This window comes from Protopterus annectens, chromosome 9.part0, assembly GCF_019279795.1.
Source record: "Protopterus annectens isolate FY-2018-M chromosome 9.part0, PAN1.0, whole genome shotgun sequence".
Lineage (NCBI taxonomy): Eukaryota > Metazoa > Chordata > Ceratodontiformes > Protopteridae > Protopterus > Protopterus annectens.
The window spans coordinates 1,865,834,535-1,865,849,686 of NC_056743.1; the positions used below are offsets into that span (position 1 = coordinate 1,865,834,535).

General features: G+C 43.9%; 1 pseudogene; it reads left to right on the plus strand.

Annotated features, from left to right (window-relative positions):
• LOC122810811 overlaps positions 1–13,911 on the plus strand; it is a 349,950-nt pseudogene extending 336,039 nt beyond the window's left edge.
• Positions 13,912–15,152: the final 1,241 nt, after the last annotated feature.

The window sequence follows — 15,152 nt, forward strand, 5'->3', positions numbered from 1 at the left end:
TTCATAGGTTCATGCTAGGCTATCTGCCCTAGGGCATTTATAAGCCTAGCCAGAGTGTGTGTGGCTTTCGCCACCCCTTGCTATGTCAATATTATGCCCATTTAGGGTTTACTTTACTGTGCCTCTGTCTAGACGTGACACAGTGAAGACCCCCAGTGTAAATCTATGATCTCCCATCCACTTGGCAAGATTCCTGTTGAAGAGAGTCTGTGAGGGGCTCTACCTAACATGGAGTGGGATTCTGTTCCAGAGTGTAGGGAGCCTCTGGGTTATGAATCTGTCCCTCCAGCACATCCTATTTATTTATGTGTTGAGGTTGACATCTCTCGCTCTCGTGGCTCTGATGGATTTGGATTTTCTGAGGTGGAGCATGTCCATTAATTCTGTATTGGACATGGCCTTGTAAATCGGGCATACATCGCCTCTGAGTAGGCAGTATGTGACTGCATACAGCTGGGGTGTCTTCAGCCAGGCAGCATATGACAAATGTTTGAGACCCTTTATCCTCTTGGTGAGGTACTTTTGAGGTCTTTCTAACTGCTGCAGATGTCGGGTAAGGTACATCCCAAATGGGGCATTGTACTCAATTATGGGCCTGATAAGAGAAGAGTATAGGGGCACAATGACCTCTCTTGATGTAGATGTGAATCCTTTCATGATAAGGTGGCCAATATAGAAGGTCTTCCTAGCCACATTGACAATGTGAGTGTCACATGAGAGGTTACTGTCCACTTGTGTCCCTAGGTCCCTGATTACTTCTTCCATACGTAATGGATTACCACCTATGTGGTAATTTGTGAGTACCTTGTTTGGTATTTGGAGAGACATTCATACTCTCCAGTGTCTTCAGGAAGGCTGACTGGGGTTCCTGGGTTTGAGAGGGTGGTCTGTAGTATGCTAAAAACTGTACTGCAGTTTTGCCTATGGTTAGTTGCACGTGGATGGTCTCCGATGCTTCGTGCATTGTCAGCAACCTGGAAGTGTGGGTATCTTTGCTGAATATGGATACTCCCCCTCGTTTTGTGGTTTGGTCCAGGTTTTGGGGCCGAAAAGCATGATATGATGTATAACCTGGTAGTGCTGGGGTGCTCTCAGGAGCCTTGATGCAGGTTTCCATCACTGCACAGACATCAATGTTCTCCATACTGAGGAGGGCCTCGAGAGCATGCATCTTGAGGTTTAGACTTCTGGCATTGAGCAGCATTACCCTTATGTTTTTTCCACTTATGTTTTCTAGGGAGGTGGGTTTGTCTTTTCAGCCTTGCCTACAAAAGGCACTATGGAGGTGGCAAGAGCCTTAGCCAATATCCAGATGCACAGGGGTGACAGGGGCAAGCCATCCCTGGCAAAGCAGTGTGGCTTGTCAAGCATGACATCCCAATCAGACAGACATTGGATCCCCTTAGAATGACACCAGTAATTGAGCCAATTGTTAAAGCTGATCATTCTGTGTTTGCACTCTGGCATCATTCTTGGTGAGGGTAGGATGCTGCTCAGGGTCAGAGTCATACCGGCCTGGCCTACATAATCGGAGAGCTCCTCTATGTCTCTTTTCATGTAGTCCAGGGAGGTACGTCTCAGGTCATTCACACCAGCATGGACAATGACTGAGTCATATTTGTACTTACTTTGGAGTGACCTGCGTGCTTGTTCATAGGTTCATAGGTTCATACTAGGCTATCTGCCCAAGGGCATTTATAAGTCTAGCCCATAGTTATTTGGCTTTCGCCACCCCTTTAGTTTGAATAAAACTATGCCTATTATTTTGCTGTGCCTCTGTCAAGCAGTGACACTGAAGTAATCTCTGGGGTATATTTGCGATCCCCCATCCATTGGTCAAGATTCCTCTTGAACAAGGCCAGCGAGGTGCTCTGCCTCACATGTACCGGGATTTTGTTCCACAGCATAGGGAGTCTCTGGGTGATGAATCTGTCCCTCCAGCACGTTCTATTAATAACCGTGTCAAGGTTTAAGTCTCCCGCCCTTGTGGTTCTGAGGGATCTAGATTTTTTGAGGTGAAGCATATTCATCAAATCAGGGTTTGACATGGCCTTATATGTCAGGCACAGGTCACCTCTGAGCAAGTGGTATGAGACTGAATAGAGCTGGAGTTCTTTCAGTCGGGCAGCATAAGACATATTTTTGAGACCCTTTATCCTTTTGGTGAGGAACTTTTGGGGCCTTTCCAGCTGCTGCAGGTGTCGGGTCAGATACATTCCGAATGGGGCATTGTACTCAATCATAGGTCTAATGAGTGATGAGTACAGGGGGACGATGACCTCCCTTGATCTAGATGTGAATCCCTTCAAGATCAGGTGGGCAATGTAGAAGGTTTTCCTAACCACTTTAGCAACATGAGTGTCAAACGAAAGGCTACTGTCAACCTGGGTCCCCAGATCCCTGATGACTTCTTCTGTGCTCAGTGGATTGCCACCTATATGGTAGCTAGGGGTAACCTTGTTTTTCCCGAAGGGTATGACTATGCATTTCTTGGCATTTAACTTTAGGCCATGGCTCTGGCACCAGTTATCCATTTCTGTGAGGCCCTTCTGAAGGATATCTGTGTCAGATGTGTTTTCGACTATGGCCCAGTTTGCAGTCATCTGCAAACTTTGTCAGCCATAACCCACCTGTGTTTGCTTGTACTTCAGAAAAGTAGATGCCGAACAAGAGTGGACCCAGGACTGAGCCCTGTGGGACACCACTTGTGACAGGCTTTGAGTCTGACATGGCTCCAGCAACTCTGACCCTGTGGGTTCTGTCACTTAGCCAGTTTGCAACCCATCTTGTGATGTATGGGTTTACATTCAAGCTGATGAGTTTTTGGATGATACCTGAGTGGGGTATTGTGTCAAAGGCCTTTGCCAGGTCAAGGTAGGCTGTATGGACTGCCTTTCCCTCATCAATGGCCTTGGTGACTGTCTCAAAAAAGTCAACCAAGTTTAAAAGGCATGATCTGCCTTTGACAAAGCCAAACTGGGTTGGATCCAAAGTCTGCAAGTTCCCTATGTCTTTATTTATGAGTTCCATTATGATCCTCTCCATGGCTTTGCAGATAAGGCTTGTCAAGCTAATGGGACGGTAATTTCCAGGGTCGGTGGAGGCACCGCCCTTGTGAAGTGGGACCACAGTCGCCGTGCGCCACTCCTTGGGTACGTATCCTGAGGTGAGGCTAAGATTAAACAGCTGTCCTAACTCCGGGTTTAATTCCTCATTGAGTTAGTGGAGCACACAGCCGGGGACACCATCCGGTCCCATGGATGCTGTGTTTTTTGCTTTGGAGAGAGCAGTTCTCACCTGGGCGTTGGAGATGTTTGGGGGCTACAATCCTCTGGTATAGATATCTCTCCTTTGGGGAGGGAGTTTGCACTGAACCTGTCAGCCAGTATGTTGGCAATGTGTGTAGGTTCAGTAATCTTCACATCATTTTGAACTAATTCTGAGCATATCTGGGAGTTTCCTCCTAGGTTTCTAACATAGCTAAAGAAGGCCTTATGATTGTCTTTTGAGTCCTTGGTGATTTTTCTCTCAAAATTTGCCTTGGATGATTTTATGAGAGCTCTTAGTTTTTACTTATAATGATCAAAGGTGCCTTACCTTTCAAGGATTTTGCTCTATCTTGTAGTAGCTTCCTCCTTTTGTTGTAGAGCTTGTTTATGGCTGGGGCCCACCAGACTGGATGCTTGCCTTTGGTACAAAGAGTCTTAGTTTTGTTTGGGATTGCCTGATCCATGCAGTCCTGTAGGTGCTGGTAGAAGGCATTTGTAAGTGATTCAGCGGTTTGAGTAATGTTTACCACTGGCTCAGGGGCCTTAAAGGAGACCACACTAGTTTTTAGAAGTGTTTAGTCAGCTTTTGAGAAGTTTTTCACTGCGGTCTTTTTTATTTCAGGTGGGGGCGGGATGAAGACCTCCAGCGAGATTAGTTTATGATCTGATCTCACCAGTGAGGTGTATACTTCCAGTGTTGAACATTGTGATCCCATGTTCATGATGATGAGATCAAGTATGTTTTCTCCTCTTGTGGGGATGGTGACTAGTTGTTCCATGGCATTTGAGTTCATGAACTCAGGAACCTTTGGGCTAGAGTGTTTGGGCTTGAGTAGTGTTCCCAGTCTATATTAGGGTAGTTGAAGTCACCTAGTATGATGGTGTTTGGAGATACATTTATCCCCTCCATTGTTTTCAGGAAGGCCATGTGAGGCTCCTGAGTTTGAGAGGGTGGCCTGTAACATGCTACAAATTGCAGAGCAGTCTTGCCTATGGTTAATTGCACCTGGATGGTCTCCGATGCATCGTGCGTTGCCACCAACCTTGAGGTGTGGGTGTCCTTTATGAATATGGACACCCCCCCTCCTTTCTTGGTGTTTTCCGGATTTTGGGGCCGGAACGCATGATATGAGGTGAAACCTGCTAGTGCTGGGGTGCTCTCACAGCACAGACATCGATGTTCTCCATACTGAGAAGGGCCTCGAGTGCCTGCATCTTGAGATTGAGACTTCTGGCATTGAGCAGCATTACCCTTAGTTTTTTTTTACTTTTTTGTGTTCTAGGGTGGTAGGTTTAGAATTTGAGCCTTGCCTAAAAAAGGCACTATGGGGGTGGCAAGAGCCTTTGCCAATATCTGGAAGCCTAGGGGTGACAGGTGCAAGCCGTCCCTTGCAAAGCAGTGTGGCTTGTCCAGCATGTCATCCCAGGCAGACAGACATTGGATCCCCTTTGAATGACACCAGAATTTAAGCCAATTATTAAAGCTGATCATCTTATCACTGTATTGTGGCATCATTCTAGGTGAAGGTAGGATACTGCTCAAGGTCAGGGTCATACCTGCCTGGGCTACATAATCAGAGAGCTCCTCAATGTCTCTTTTCATGTAGTCCAAGGAGGTACGTCTCAGGTCGTTGACACCAGTGTGGACAATGACTGAGTCGTACTTGTACCTGCTGTTGAGAGACCTGAGTGCTTGTGTTATGTGGTGGATTCTAGCGCCCAACAGGCAGCTTACTGTGACCTTCTCCTTACTCAGTCTGGTGAGCGGGACGTCAGTGTGTCTGACTATGGAGTCACCTATGACAAGTATGTTTAGTGTTGTATTTGGCCTTAAGGGCAGTGACTGCTTTGCACACTGATTTTGTTGTTTATGTGTTGTTTGTGTGGTATATTGAGTTTGCAGTTGCTTGGGTGTCTGCTTTGGAGGCCTCTGCTGTTTAGGTAAATTTTTACTCAGAGCCTCTGAGTATGTCTTAGTGTGTTTATGTGTTTGATTCAGTGGTGTGGTTGAGTTATGTGAGACTGGTATTGTGGTGTGTGTAGTTGCCTTCTCCTCTTGCCTGGTCTTGCCAGTCCTGAGTTGAGAGAGCTCAGCCTCCAGTCTGGCTAAATAGCTGCATCTCTCACAAGTGTTAGTGTTACGTGGGAGGAGGAGAGGGTTGTCCATTGTAACATTGTCTCAGAATTCCCAGATTCACCAACTGGGCAGGAGAGGACGCCAGCATCTGACCCTTCGACATGCTAGAAAGAATTATGAGTTGGTATGAAACAGAAAAGTAGTGGGCTTAGCAGGGAAGTGGGCACTTCTGGGGGGGGTTGCTAGTGAGAGATTTGTATAATATAGGAGTGCTTGACCTGCAAAGAGAAAGCTTATAAGACAAGGGATATGCTTATAAGACAAGTGCTGAGCTTTTTGAGAAGAAAAAGCTATTTGGAACAAGTGCTGCACTATTTAGTGTAGGTGTAAACTGTTTAGGTTCCTAACAGAGCAGTTCTAAGGGAAAAATTGAAGAACAGACTTTCTGGAGCCAGAAAGAGTTTAACCTTGTTTAACCAGCGCTGCCCGATGCTGCTCTAGTGGCAACTCCGCGCTAAATCGCACTAAAGCACATTAAAGCGTGCTTGATAGTAGGGGCTGGAAAGAAGCAGGAATAGACCCAAAAGGGAAAATAAAACTACAGTTTCAAGTCAGTAACCACCTCTACGGGGGGCAGGGAAGCTGCTCAATGTTAGTCACTGCCACTGATCAACAGAGAGACCCTCCTTCAGCCCAAGCAAAAATGGCCTCACAGAAACTTTCAAACAGTTCAGGAACAGCAAACCTGTAACTGAACTTTTTTAACTCTCAGAAAAGTGGGAAAAAAGCAAGATTTTTTTTTGTTTTTGTTTTTACAGAGATAGCAGAGGTTCACAAGTAATATCAAGTTATAACAGTGCAGTAAATGACCCCACACAAGAGTGCTAGGTCAAGGACAGAAAATATGCAAGTTTTAAGAAAAAACTATTTAAAATTAAGTGCAAACAGGAAATTCAGCAAACAGCTTTTGGTTGTGCTCTAAATACAGCTACTAATACAGAAATCAAGTTTAACAAGCCAGAAAATGCTCAAGCTAGGCAGCTATGCAGAAAAACTTAGCAAATAAACAGAGAAAAAATACTTAAAATTTCAAAAGTGGCTCCTTCTTCTCTCAGCGTTTTTTCCTCTTGGAGGGTGCTTCACCAACAGCCAACAAGCCTGAAAAGACGCCCAAACCACGAGGCAACTAGGTTTTAAGAGAGGAAGATGAAGGAGTTATGGAAATGACCCCTAGTGGCCAATAAAACTACAGTTTCAAGTCAGTAACCACCTCTACGGGGGCAGGGAAGCTGCTCAATGTTAGTCACTGCCACTGATCAACAGAGAGACCCTCCTTCAGCCCAAGCAAAATGGCCTCACAGAAACTTTCAAACAGTTCAGGAACAGCAAGCCTGTAACTGAACTTTTTTAACTCTCAGAAAAGTGGGAAAAAAGCAAGATTTTTTTTTTTGTATTCTTTTTACAGAGATAGCAGAGGTTCACAAGTAATATCAAGTTATAACAGTGCAGTAAATGACCACACACAAGAGTGCTAGGTCAAGGACAGAAAATATGCAAGTTTTAAGAAAAAACGATTTAAAATTAAGTGCAAACAGGAAATTCAGCAAACAGCTTTTGGTTGTGCTCTAAATACAGCTACTAATACAGAAATCAAGTTTAACAAGCCAGAAAATGCTCAAGCTAGGCAGCTATGCAGAAAAACTTAGCAAATAAACAGTGTTATGTGGCGAATTGTAGCAGCCTACAGGCAGCTTACTGTACCCTTTTCCTTGTTCAGTCTGGTGAGTGGGACATCAGTGTGTCTGACTATGGAGTCACCTATTACAAGTGTATCAGGCATGTTGTTTGTCCTTACGGGCTGTGACTGTTAGGCACACCGACTTTCTGTACTATGTGTTGCATGTGCTATGTTTGGAGGTAGTGGTTGCTTGGGTGTCTGCTTTGGAGGCCTCTGTTGATTTGGTGGATTTTTAATTAGAGCCTCCGGGAATGTTTTTGTGTGTTTATGTCTTTAGTTTGCAGTTGTGATAGGTCTATGTGAGACTAGGTTTGTGGTGTGTGTGGTTACCTTCTCCTCCTGACTAGTTTTGACAGTACTGAGTTGAGACAGCTCAGCCTCCAGTTTGGATAAATGGTTGCATCTCTCACATATATTTGTATTTCTTGGGGGGAGGAGGGGGTTGTCTGTGTACATGGGGCAGGTGTAACATTGCCCAAGATTCACAGATTCAACTTGTTGTAGCTGGCCTTAGTGGATTTTATGAGTGGCCATATTTTATTGCCATAGTACTGATCAGAGATTACTTCTCTTTTTGGGTTTGCTCTATCATGTAGTAGCTTCCTCATTCTCTTGCATGGTTTGGTAATGGCTGGGGTCCACCTTGCCAGATGCTTGCGTGTAGGAATTGGGCCTTGGTTTTATTTGGGATTGCATAATCCATGCATTCTTGAAAGTGTTCATAGAATGCATTTATAAAGGGTTCTGAGGTGTGGCCCATATTTTCCACAGGCACAGGGCCTTTAATGGATTCCACATCAGTTTGGAGGAGTGCAACATTTCCTTTACACATGTTTTTCACTGTGGTTTTCTGGGCAGGGACTGTGGTCAGGATGTGAATATCCAGTGTGATTACTCTATGGTCTGATCTTACCAGTGAGCGATACACTTCTCATCTGGGCATAGAGTACCCATGTTGCTGATTATCACATCCAGTATGCTTACCCCTCTTGTGGGAGTGGTACATTGTTCCTGGGCATTTTGGTTTATGGATTCTAGGAACCTTTGGCCTAGGGTATTGGAGCTGGAATAATGCTCCCAGTCTATGTTTGAGTATTTTCAGTCACCCAATATAATGTTGTTTGGAGATCTTGATATTTCCATGTGTTCCAACGTAGGCCAAGTGCAGCTCCTGGCATTAGCAGGGTAGTCTGTAGCAGGCTACAAACTGGGAGGCAGTTTTAGCCACTGTTACTTGACCATGGATAGTCCATGCTGCTTCTTGTTGTGGTACCAACATGGGGGTGTGGTTATACTTGACAATTATTGCTAGTCACCCTCCTTTTGTAGTTTGTTCCATGTTTTGGGGCTGTAAAGCATGGTATGAGGTATAACCTTGTAGTGCTAGGGTGCTGTTGTGAGCCTTGACCCAGTTTTCTGTTACAGAACAGATAGCAACATTATCCATGCTGAGGGGAGTTTAGACTGCATGCATCTTGCTGTTTAGACTTCTGGCATTTGGTAGCATTACGTCTAGGTTCTTATCCCTTGTGATTCCTATGGAGGTGGGTTTGTGTTTTGAGCCTTACCTGTTCAAGGCACGGTGGGGGTGACAACAGCCTTTGCCAGTATCCAAAAGGCCAGGACTGATAGGTGCACACCATCCGTAGCAAGTGGAGCATCGTGTCTTGCTCAGCATGTCATCCCAGGCTGACATGCATTGGATCCCCTGTGACTAACAGCAATACTTAAGCCAATTATTGTAATTGATCATCTCATCTTCATATTGTGGCATCATGCTTGGTGAGGGTAGGATGTTAGTCAGGGTCATCAAGTTTGCATATACTACATGGTGTTACATTGCTTAACACATGGCAATCATGCCTCAGGTGGTGCTGCAGGGCTGTCTATGTTGGATGCACATACTACACACCCTGTACATGTTTGAAAGCAGGTTGTGTCAACTTAGGCATCCCTTTTACTATATGTGTGAGTCAGAGAGAGGTATCATTTCCAGGGTTCCTACTGAGCCAGTGTATGTGCTATGCGTTGCCGCTTTGCCAAGGCCAAGGCATACTGGGCATGCCTCCTTCTGCCTACTGGGGCAGGCTCAGGTTGTTCCTCCTCTGAGTCACACTTTGCCTGTGATTGGCTTGGCAATGGTGGGGGGCTGTTTGGCCCAGCCCTATGCTGGTCCCGCTGCAGCTGTTTTCACAGAATCATATTATGTAACATAGTACATACAATGACAATTTGGGTACATGTAGTTGGTGAGTACTGCAAGGCTCCACCAGATGTGTCCAGGCACCGGAACTGTGACTTGAGCAGCCCAAACACACGCTCGATTACATTTCTTGTTTGCGCGTATGCCTCATTATGACGTTCTTGTTCAGGTGTGTGTGCATTTCTGATGGGTGTCATCAGCCACCGCTCCAGTGCATAGCCAGCATCCCCCACTAAGTGACCATGTGGGATGTCCCCATTGGCAAATGTCTGGTACAGCTGCATCAGATGCCAGATATGGGAATCATGGTAGCTTCCAGGGCAGCCAGCACACACATTCATTATTATGCCCTGGGCATCACACATGACCTGGCAGTTGATGGAGGGGAAGCCCTTGCGGTTAATGTAGGCCGTACCCTGCTCACCGGCTGGTGCTTTGATGCATATATGCGTGCAGTCTATTGCACCCACTACCTCTGGGTATTCCGCTATTTGCTGGAAGAGACGCATATTGCTGGCCAATACCTCACGGGAATTGGGGAAATATACATGCTCATGGACATGTGCTGACATGGCATCCAGGAACTGGTGCAGTACCCTGGATGCTGATGCCTGTGATATCCCCATCATATCACCAGTTGGTCTCTGGAAGGTACCTGTTGCTAGTATTCTTAGGCCAACACATACCTTGGTTTCCACTGGGATGGGTTCCCCTCTGTTGGTTCTGTGTGTGAGGCGTGGCCTGCACAGCTCAACAATTTGCTGCAGGAGGTCTCTGTCCACTCTATAGTGCTCCACTATCTCCAGCTCATGTAACCCCTGGTAGGTGATCCTGGGCCTGTACACCCTTCTCCGTCTCCTCAATGTGGGTTGTCCAGCAGCATTTGCATAGTCACCACCCTCAGCAAGTTGCATATGTCTCCTTATAACAGCTATGGCAGCCCCTAGCATTTTTGGTCTGAGTGAAGCTTTTTCAGTTTTCACTTCTAACAGCTTACTCCTCTGTTGCAGTGTCTCTTGAGAGAAACATTCTGCACTGTTGTTTGCAGAGTTTTAAGTGCTGGGCTGGGCTACTGTTCTGCCTGTGTAATTGCCTTCTTCTGATTGTTTTCACCTGCTAGCTCTGCCAGTAATCCCTGCTAGCTTCCTACTATTTCCCATGCTTCCTTTTTCCCTTCTGTTTCCTCAGGGGGGAGCGACACGCATACCAGCGAAAGCACGCTCACAGTGGCTAACACATGCGCACACATGCTTAGACGGACTAAAATCTGCTTATTCGGGTTATAACGTGCACACACCAGCGCAAACAAGCTTACAAGTGTTTAAACAGGCTCCTACATGCATATTCTGCCTTAAACGCACGCAGTCACACTTACATGCGTGCACTCTAGCTTACTCGTGCCTACTAGCGTGCACACACGCACATGCACGCCCTGCAAGAAACTTTTGTGTTATCCATAGTGTACACCTTCCATTTCTTGGCTTTTCCATGCCTACTTGTTGACACTTCTCTTTCCATGATGTCTAACTGACAGCGTTCACATGCCACTGTGCTCCAATGAGCTGCATTCCTTTCATACATTCCCCCCTGTGATGTCACCTATCTCCTACTCTGTTACTCCCCCTTATCCTACTCCTACACTGCACGGAATGTGCTAATTTCCAATGTAACAGTACGATTCACTATCCTACCACTCATTTACATAGGATTGCCTACTAATGCTTAGTTACATGTCTTACACTCAGCTTCCCCCCTTAGCAACCCCTACTCGGTGGCCATGTTGTTTTAGCCTGCTATTCCCCTCCATTGTAAATTCATGCTTTGCATAAACCCACGTTTGTGGGTTTGATTTTTTTATTTTTCTGTTTTTTTAAAGCGCAGCCCGTTTGCGTGGTGCTGTGCTACGTTTAAACATCAGAATTTTTATTTTATGCTTGCATCAGGGTACGTTGCCAGTGGCCACATATTTGGTCATTGGCATGCTGCCTGAGACATTTGCAACCTTTATTTAGAGCTGACAAGGCTCCATTGTGTTATTTGCAAAACGGTACGCAGTTATCAACTTAGTACATTTCTGCAGATAACACGGCTCTTACACGGGCAGGTTTCTGCTTCCTGGTTCACAAAATTACCTCATTTGCATGCCTTTCAGCTGCAAGTGAGGTAATTAGCATATCCACGCCCTGTCCGTGTAAGAGCCGTTTTAGGTGCTCTCTTACACGCACATTCAGGCTGTTCCTGGATCGCGATGGCTGCATGGAGTCTTACACTACTCTTAGACTCCATGCAAGCCATCGTGAATCCTGCCCATTGAGTTTTACAGAGTAGAGTATAACAAACTATCATGCTAATTATACAAAGCTCTTATGTTTCAACACCCCACAGTAAGTTTTAAAAAACAGAATTTTCTGTAAATTTAACTCAGCTTTTGCTTTTCATGATCATCTCTTTGATTTTAATCAAAGAATTTGATCTCTTCAAATGACAACATTAATCTGATGCTGCAACAAATAATATGCAGGTTATAAAGGAGTAATGTACATGAAATAGTACTATACAATATGTACAATATACCAGTGAAATTTGTTGAGTCCTTCCTTGAGTTTTATGCATTCTGTAACAGACATTTGCAGAAAATAAGACTAGGCAGTTGTCGATATGTTGGGTGAAGAGAATCCGTCTAGCTTGTGTAGTACTGAGTAGGAGAGACTGTTTTGAGTCAATTTATTGAGAAGGTGAAAGCAACATGTAGATTTTATTGGACCAAACTAGTAATTTTTGATGATTATATAAAGTAAAAGTTGTCCGAATAGTAAATAACCGTTGAATGTGTACTCTGTGCTGTTAATCTGTAGAGTAAAAAATAATGATGGTCCAAGGACAGATTCTTGTGGGATTTCTTGCAGAACCAGTTTGGGGTGAAATAGCAGCTGTTCATTTAACTTCTGTTTAGGTGTAAAAATTGTAGGGAGAGCAGTCAATGACTGTTGGATATATACCAATGATAAAAAGCTGAATCATAAATAATGAGTGGATTACATCATCAAAGGCTTTTGGTAAATCCAGAAAAGTAGAACAGCAATTTAACCTTTGTTTAATTTGGTTTTAGTTTTACCTGTGAAATTAAGAAATGAGGTATCTACTTCATGATGGTGTCTAAAGCATATATAAACCATAGAAAGGGATTCCATGATCAGCATATAAAGTTGTGGGCAACCACAACCCATGCGCCAGGATAGTGGTCATCACACTTTGTGAAAGAATATGTTGTTGATTTTGGTAACATGGCTTTTATTTATTATTGTATGAATTGGACCAAATGTATTTATGAACAAAATTTGCCTTAAGGGCATGAAAGCACTTTTCAGATTTTCCCATTGACCTCACCAGTGTACTTATAGGTTTTGGTCATGCTTGCCTTCAGTGAACAGATGCACTTTTCTCCTGTTGTCATATTCATTCCTTAGGTAAGTGGAGTTGCCTAATCTGGACTCAGTGTAAGAGCTAAATATCATTTCGTAAGCAGAACCATTGGGGCTGTGCACATTGATTCATGTTTAGTCTCACTAGCATTCAATGGAATGCAGGTATCACACCCTTGTTATATAAAGTGATCCTCCATGTCATGCATTATAATATTATGCTAGTCTTAGTTATGGCAATTTGATTTAACACAGGAGAGATTAGAAATTTGTGCACTTTACTTTGTGATGGTTTGCAATTCCCTAAATAGGATTATTTATCTTGCAGATGAGGCCACTGTACCAGTACAGATTAAAGTTACTCCTTATTATGATATGAATAATGACAGAACTTTAATTTCGTTATCATTCTGGGCATCCATATTCCACTATATCTGGAGGATATCCTCCGTGTCAAAGACACACTTTTGTAGTTAATGTGCTGCTACTCTGTAGCAGTCCCATAATCCTCAACCTCATATAGCTCACCTGAGATAGATGAAAGAGTCAAGTTATGTTCTGAAAACACATTTTGCATCCTACTGCTTCAGCTATACACAGTTCCATCAGCATCAGTTCCAGGCAAACATGTATGTATTCAACTCAAATATTCTGGTTTATTTTTCATCTGTCCCCACAACTTGCCTCAGTCTTCCAAGTGAGTGTATGTTGCTTTCATTAATACAATTCAACTACGTGTGTGCAATGTAAACAGTGGAGGCGAGTTGGTGGGTTCTCTTTTCTATATCATGAATATCAGACATCGTCCTTCCATAACACCCTCCACTCAATGATCATTCATTTTTTGTTTTGTAGTTCTCTTAAGACCTCTTAAAATTCTGTTCATAGCCATATAGCCAGGTTTTCTTAGATAAAGATATCTGTTGTGAGCAAATGGATCATTGTTCTAATTTTTCATTTATTTTTACTAGAATGATAAAGATAATGTGAAAGTACCTCTCTGTGTCTTCTGGAAAACTGATGACGAAAATAGAAGTGGATGGTCCAGTGAAGGATGCTTTTTCTCTGAACTAAGTTCCAACAGAACACATGTAACATGTGAATGTGAACACTTAAGCAGCTTCTGTGTACTAATGGTCCTGGATGAAACAGTAAGTACTACATTTACACATTATCTACTTTCTTGTAGTAGAAACATTTAGCATGCAGAGATGAATCCACTCCTTTCAGGCAAAGAGTAGACTGCTGTCTGTACATAATGGGGAAACAGATATAGCAGATGGGTATATATAAATGCCTTAAGGTCTTAATGATGATGGAAGTTAGTGGGGATCAGGAGAGTGAACACTGAAAGGGTGTGATGATGGTAGAACTGCAATATTGTAGCAACCTGTGCTAGTGAAGCAAGAAGTCAGTCATAAGTCTATGCCCACATCATCACCTATGGTCATGCACATTGGGTAGTGAATGAAAGGGTAAAATTACACATACATGGATACGAAATGATGCTCCTTTACAGGGTACATGGGATCACTGTCCAGGAGACAGTAAGGAGCTCAAAGGTCTGGCAGGATCTCAGTGCAGCCACTGCTCCTTGGTAATGTGATGAATCAGTAGAGAAGGACTGGGCATCTTATTATGATATCACTGGCAACTTCCATAGAAAGTTTAACAGGCATGACTGACTGGGAGGAAATCATGGGCCAAACCCAAGACTTGGTGTTGGATAGCAGCTGCAGAGACCTCAGAGGTTTCTTAAAAAGAAAATTCAGGGTCTTCAACACATACTCTACATGGACAGACTGAAAGCTCTGTCACTGTACTCTGTATCTTATAGGCTGCTGATAGGCGATTTGTGCCTGGCCTACATAACAGCCTCGGACCTTGCCCTAATGGAAATGCTGCACATTCACAAGTCAAATGGGTCAAGATTCACTCATTCTAGGGATCATAACCTAGCCTGCAACATTAACAGGACACGCTGGATAGAAAGATATGCTTTACAGTGATTGTCACTCCTCTGGAACAAATTTCCAATTCACGTAAAACAGAGCTCCTCAATGACCTTATTTAAGCATAACTTAATCAACTGGATGGGAGACCATAAATTTGCCCTGGGGGTGTCACCTATACCCTCTTAGATAAGGGCAGTTGGTGCTGATCATAGACTTGCCCTGCAAATATAGACTATACAACTTGGTCAATGTGGGTATAACATGACTAGGCTTATAAAGGCCCTAGGGCCAATGGTTTAGTAACCTCCTATGAACCTATGATTGACTAGATCTCTCAGCTTACCTGGAAATAGCTACAGGTTCCCACAGGATGAGTTGGAAATTACCATTGGGATAAGGGATTTCTGATCTAAAACTGCTTTGATTACTACTGCTGCAACTTAAAACCAGATATGAGATTTAGAAAACAAATAAAATGAATGAGGAAA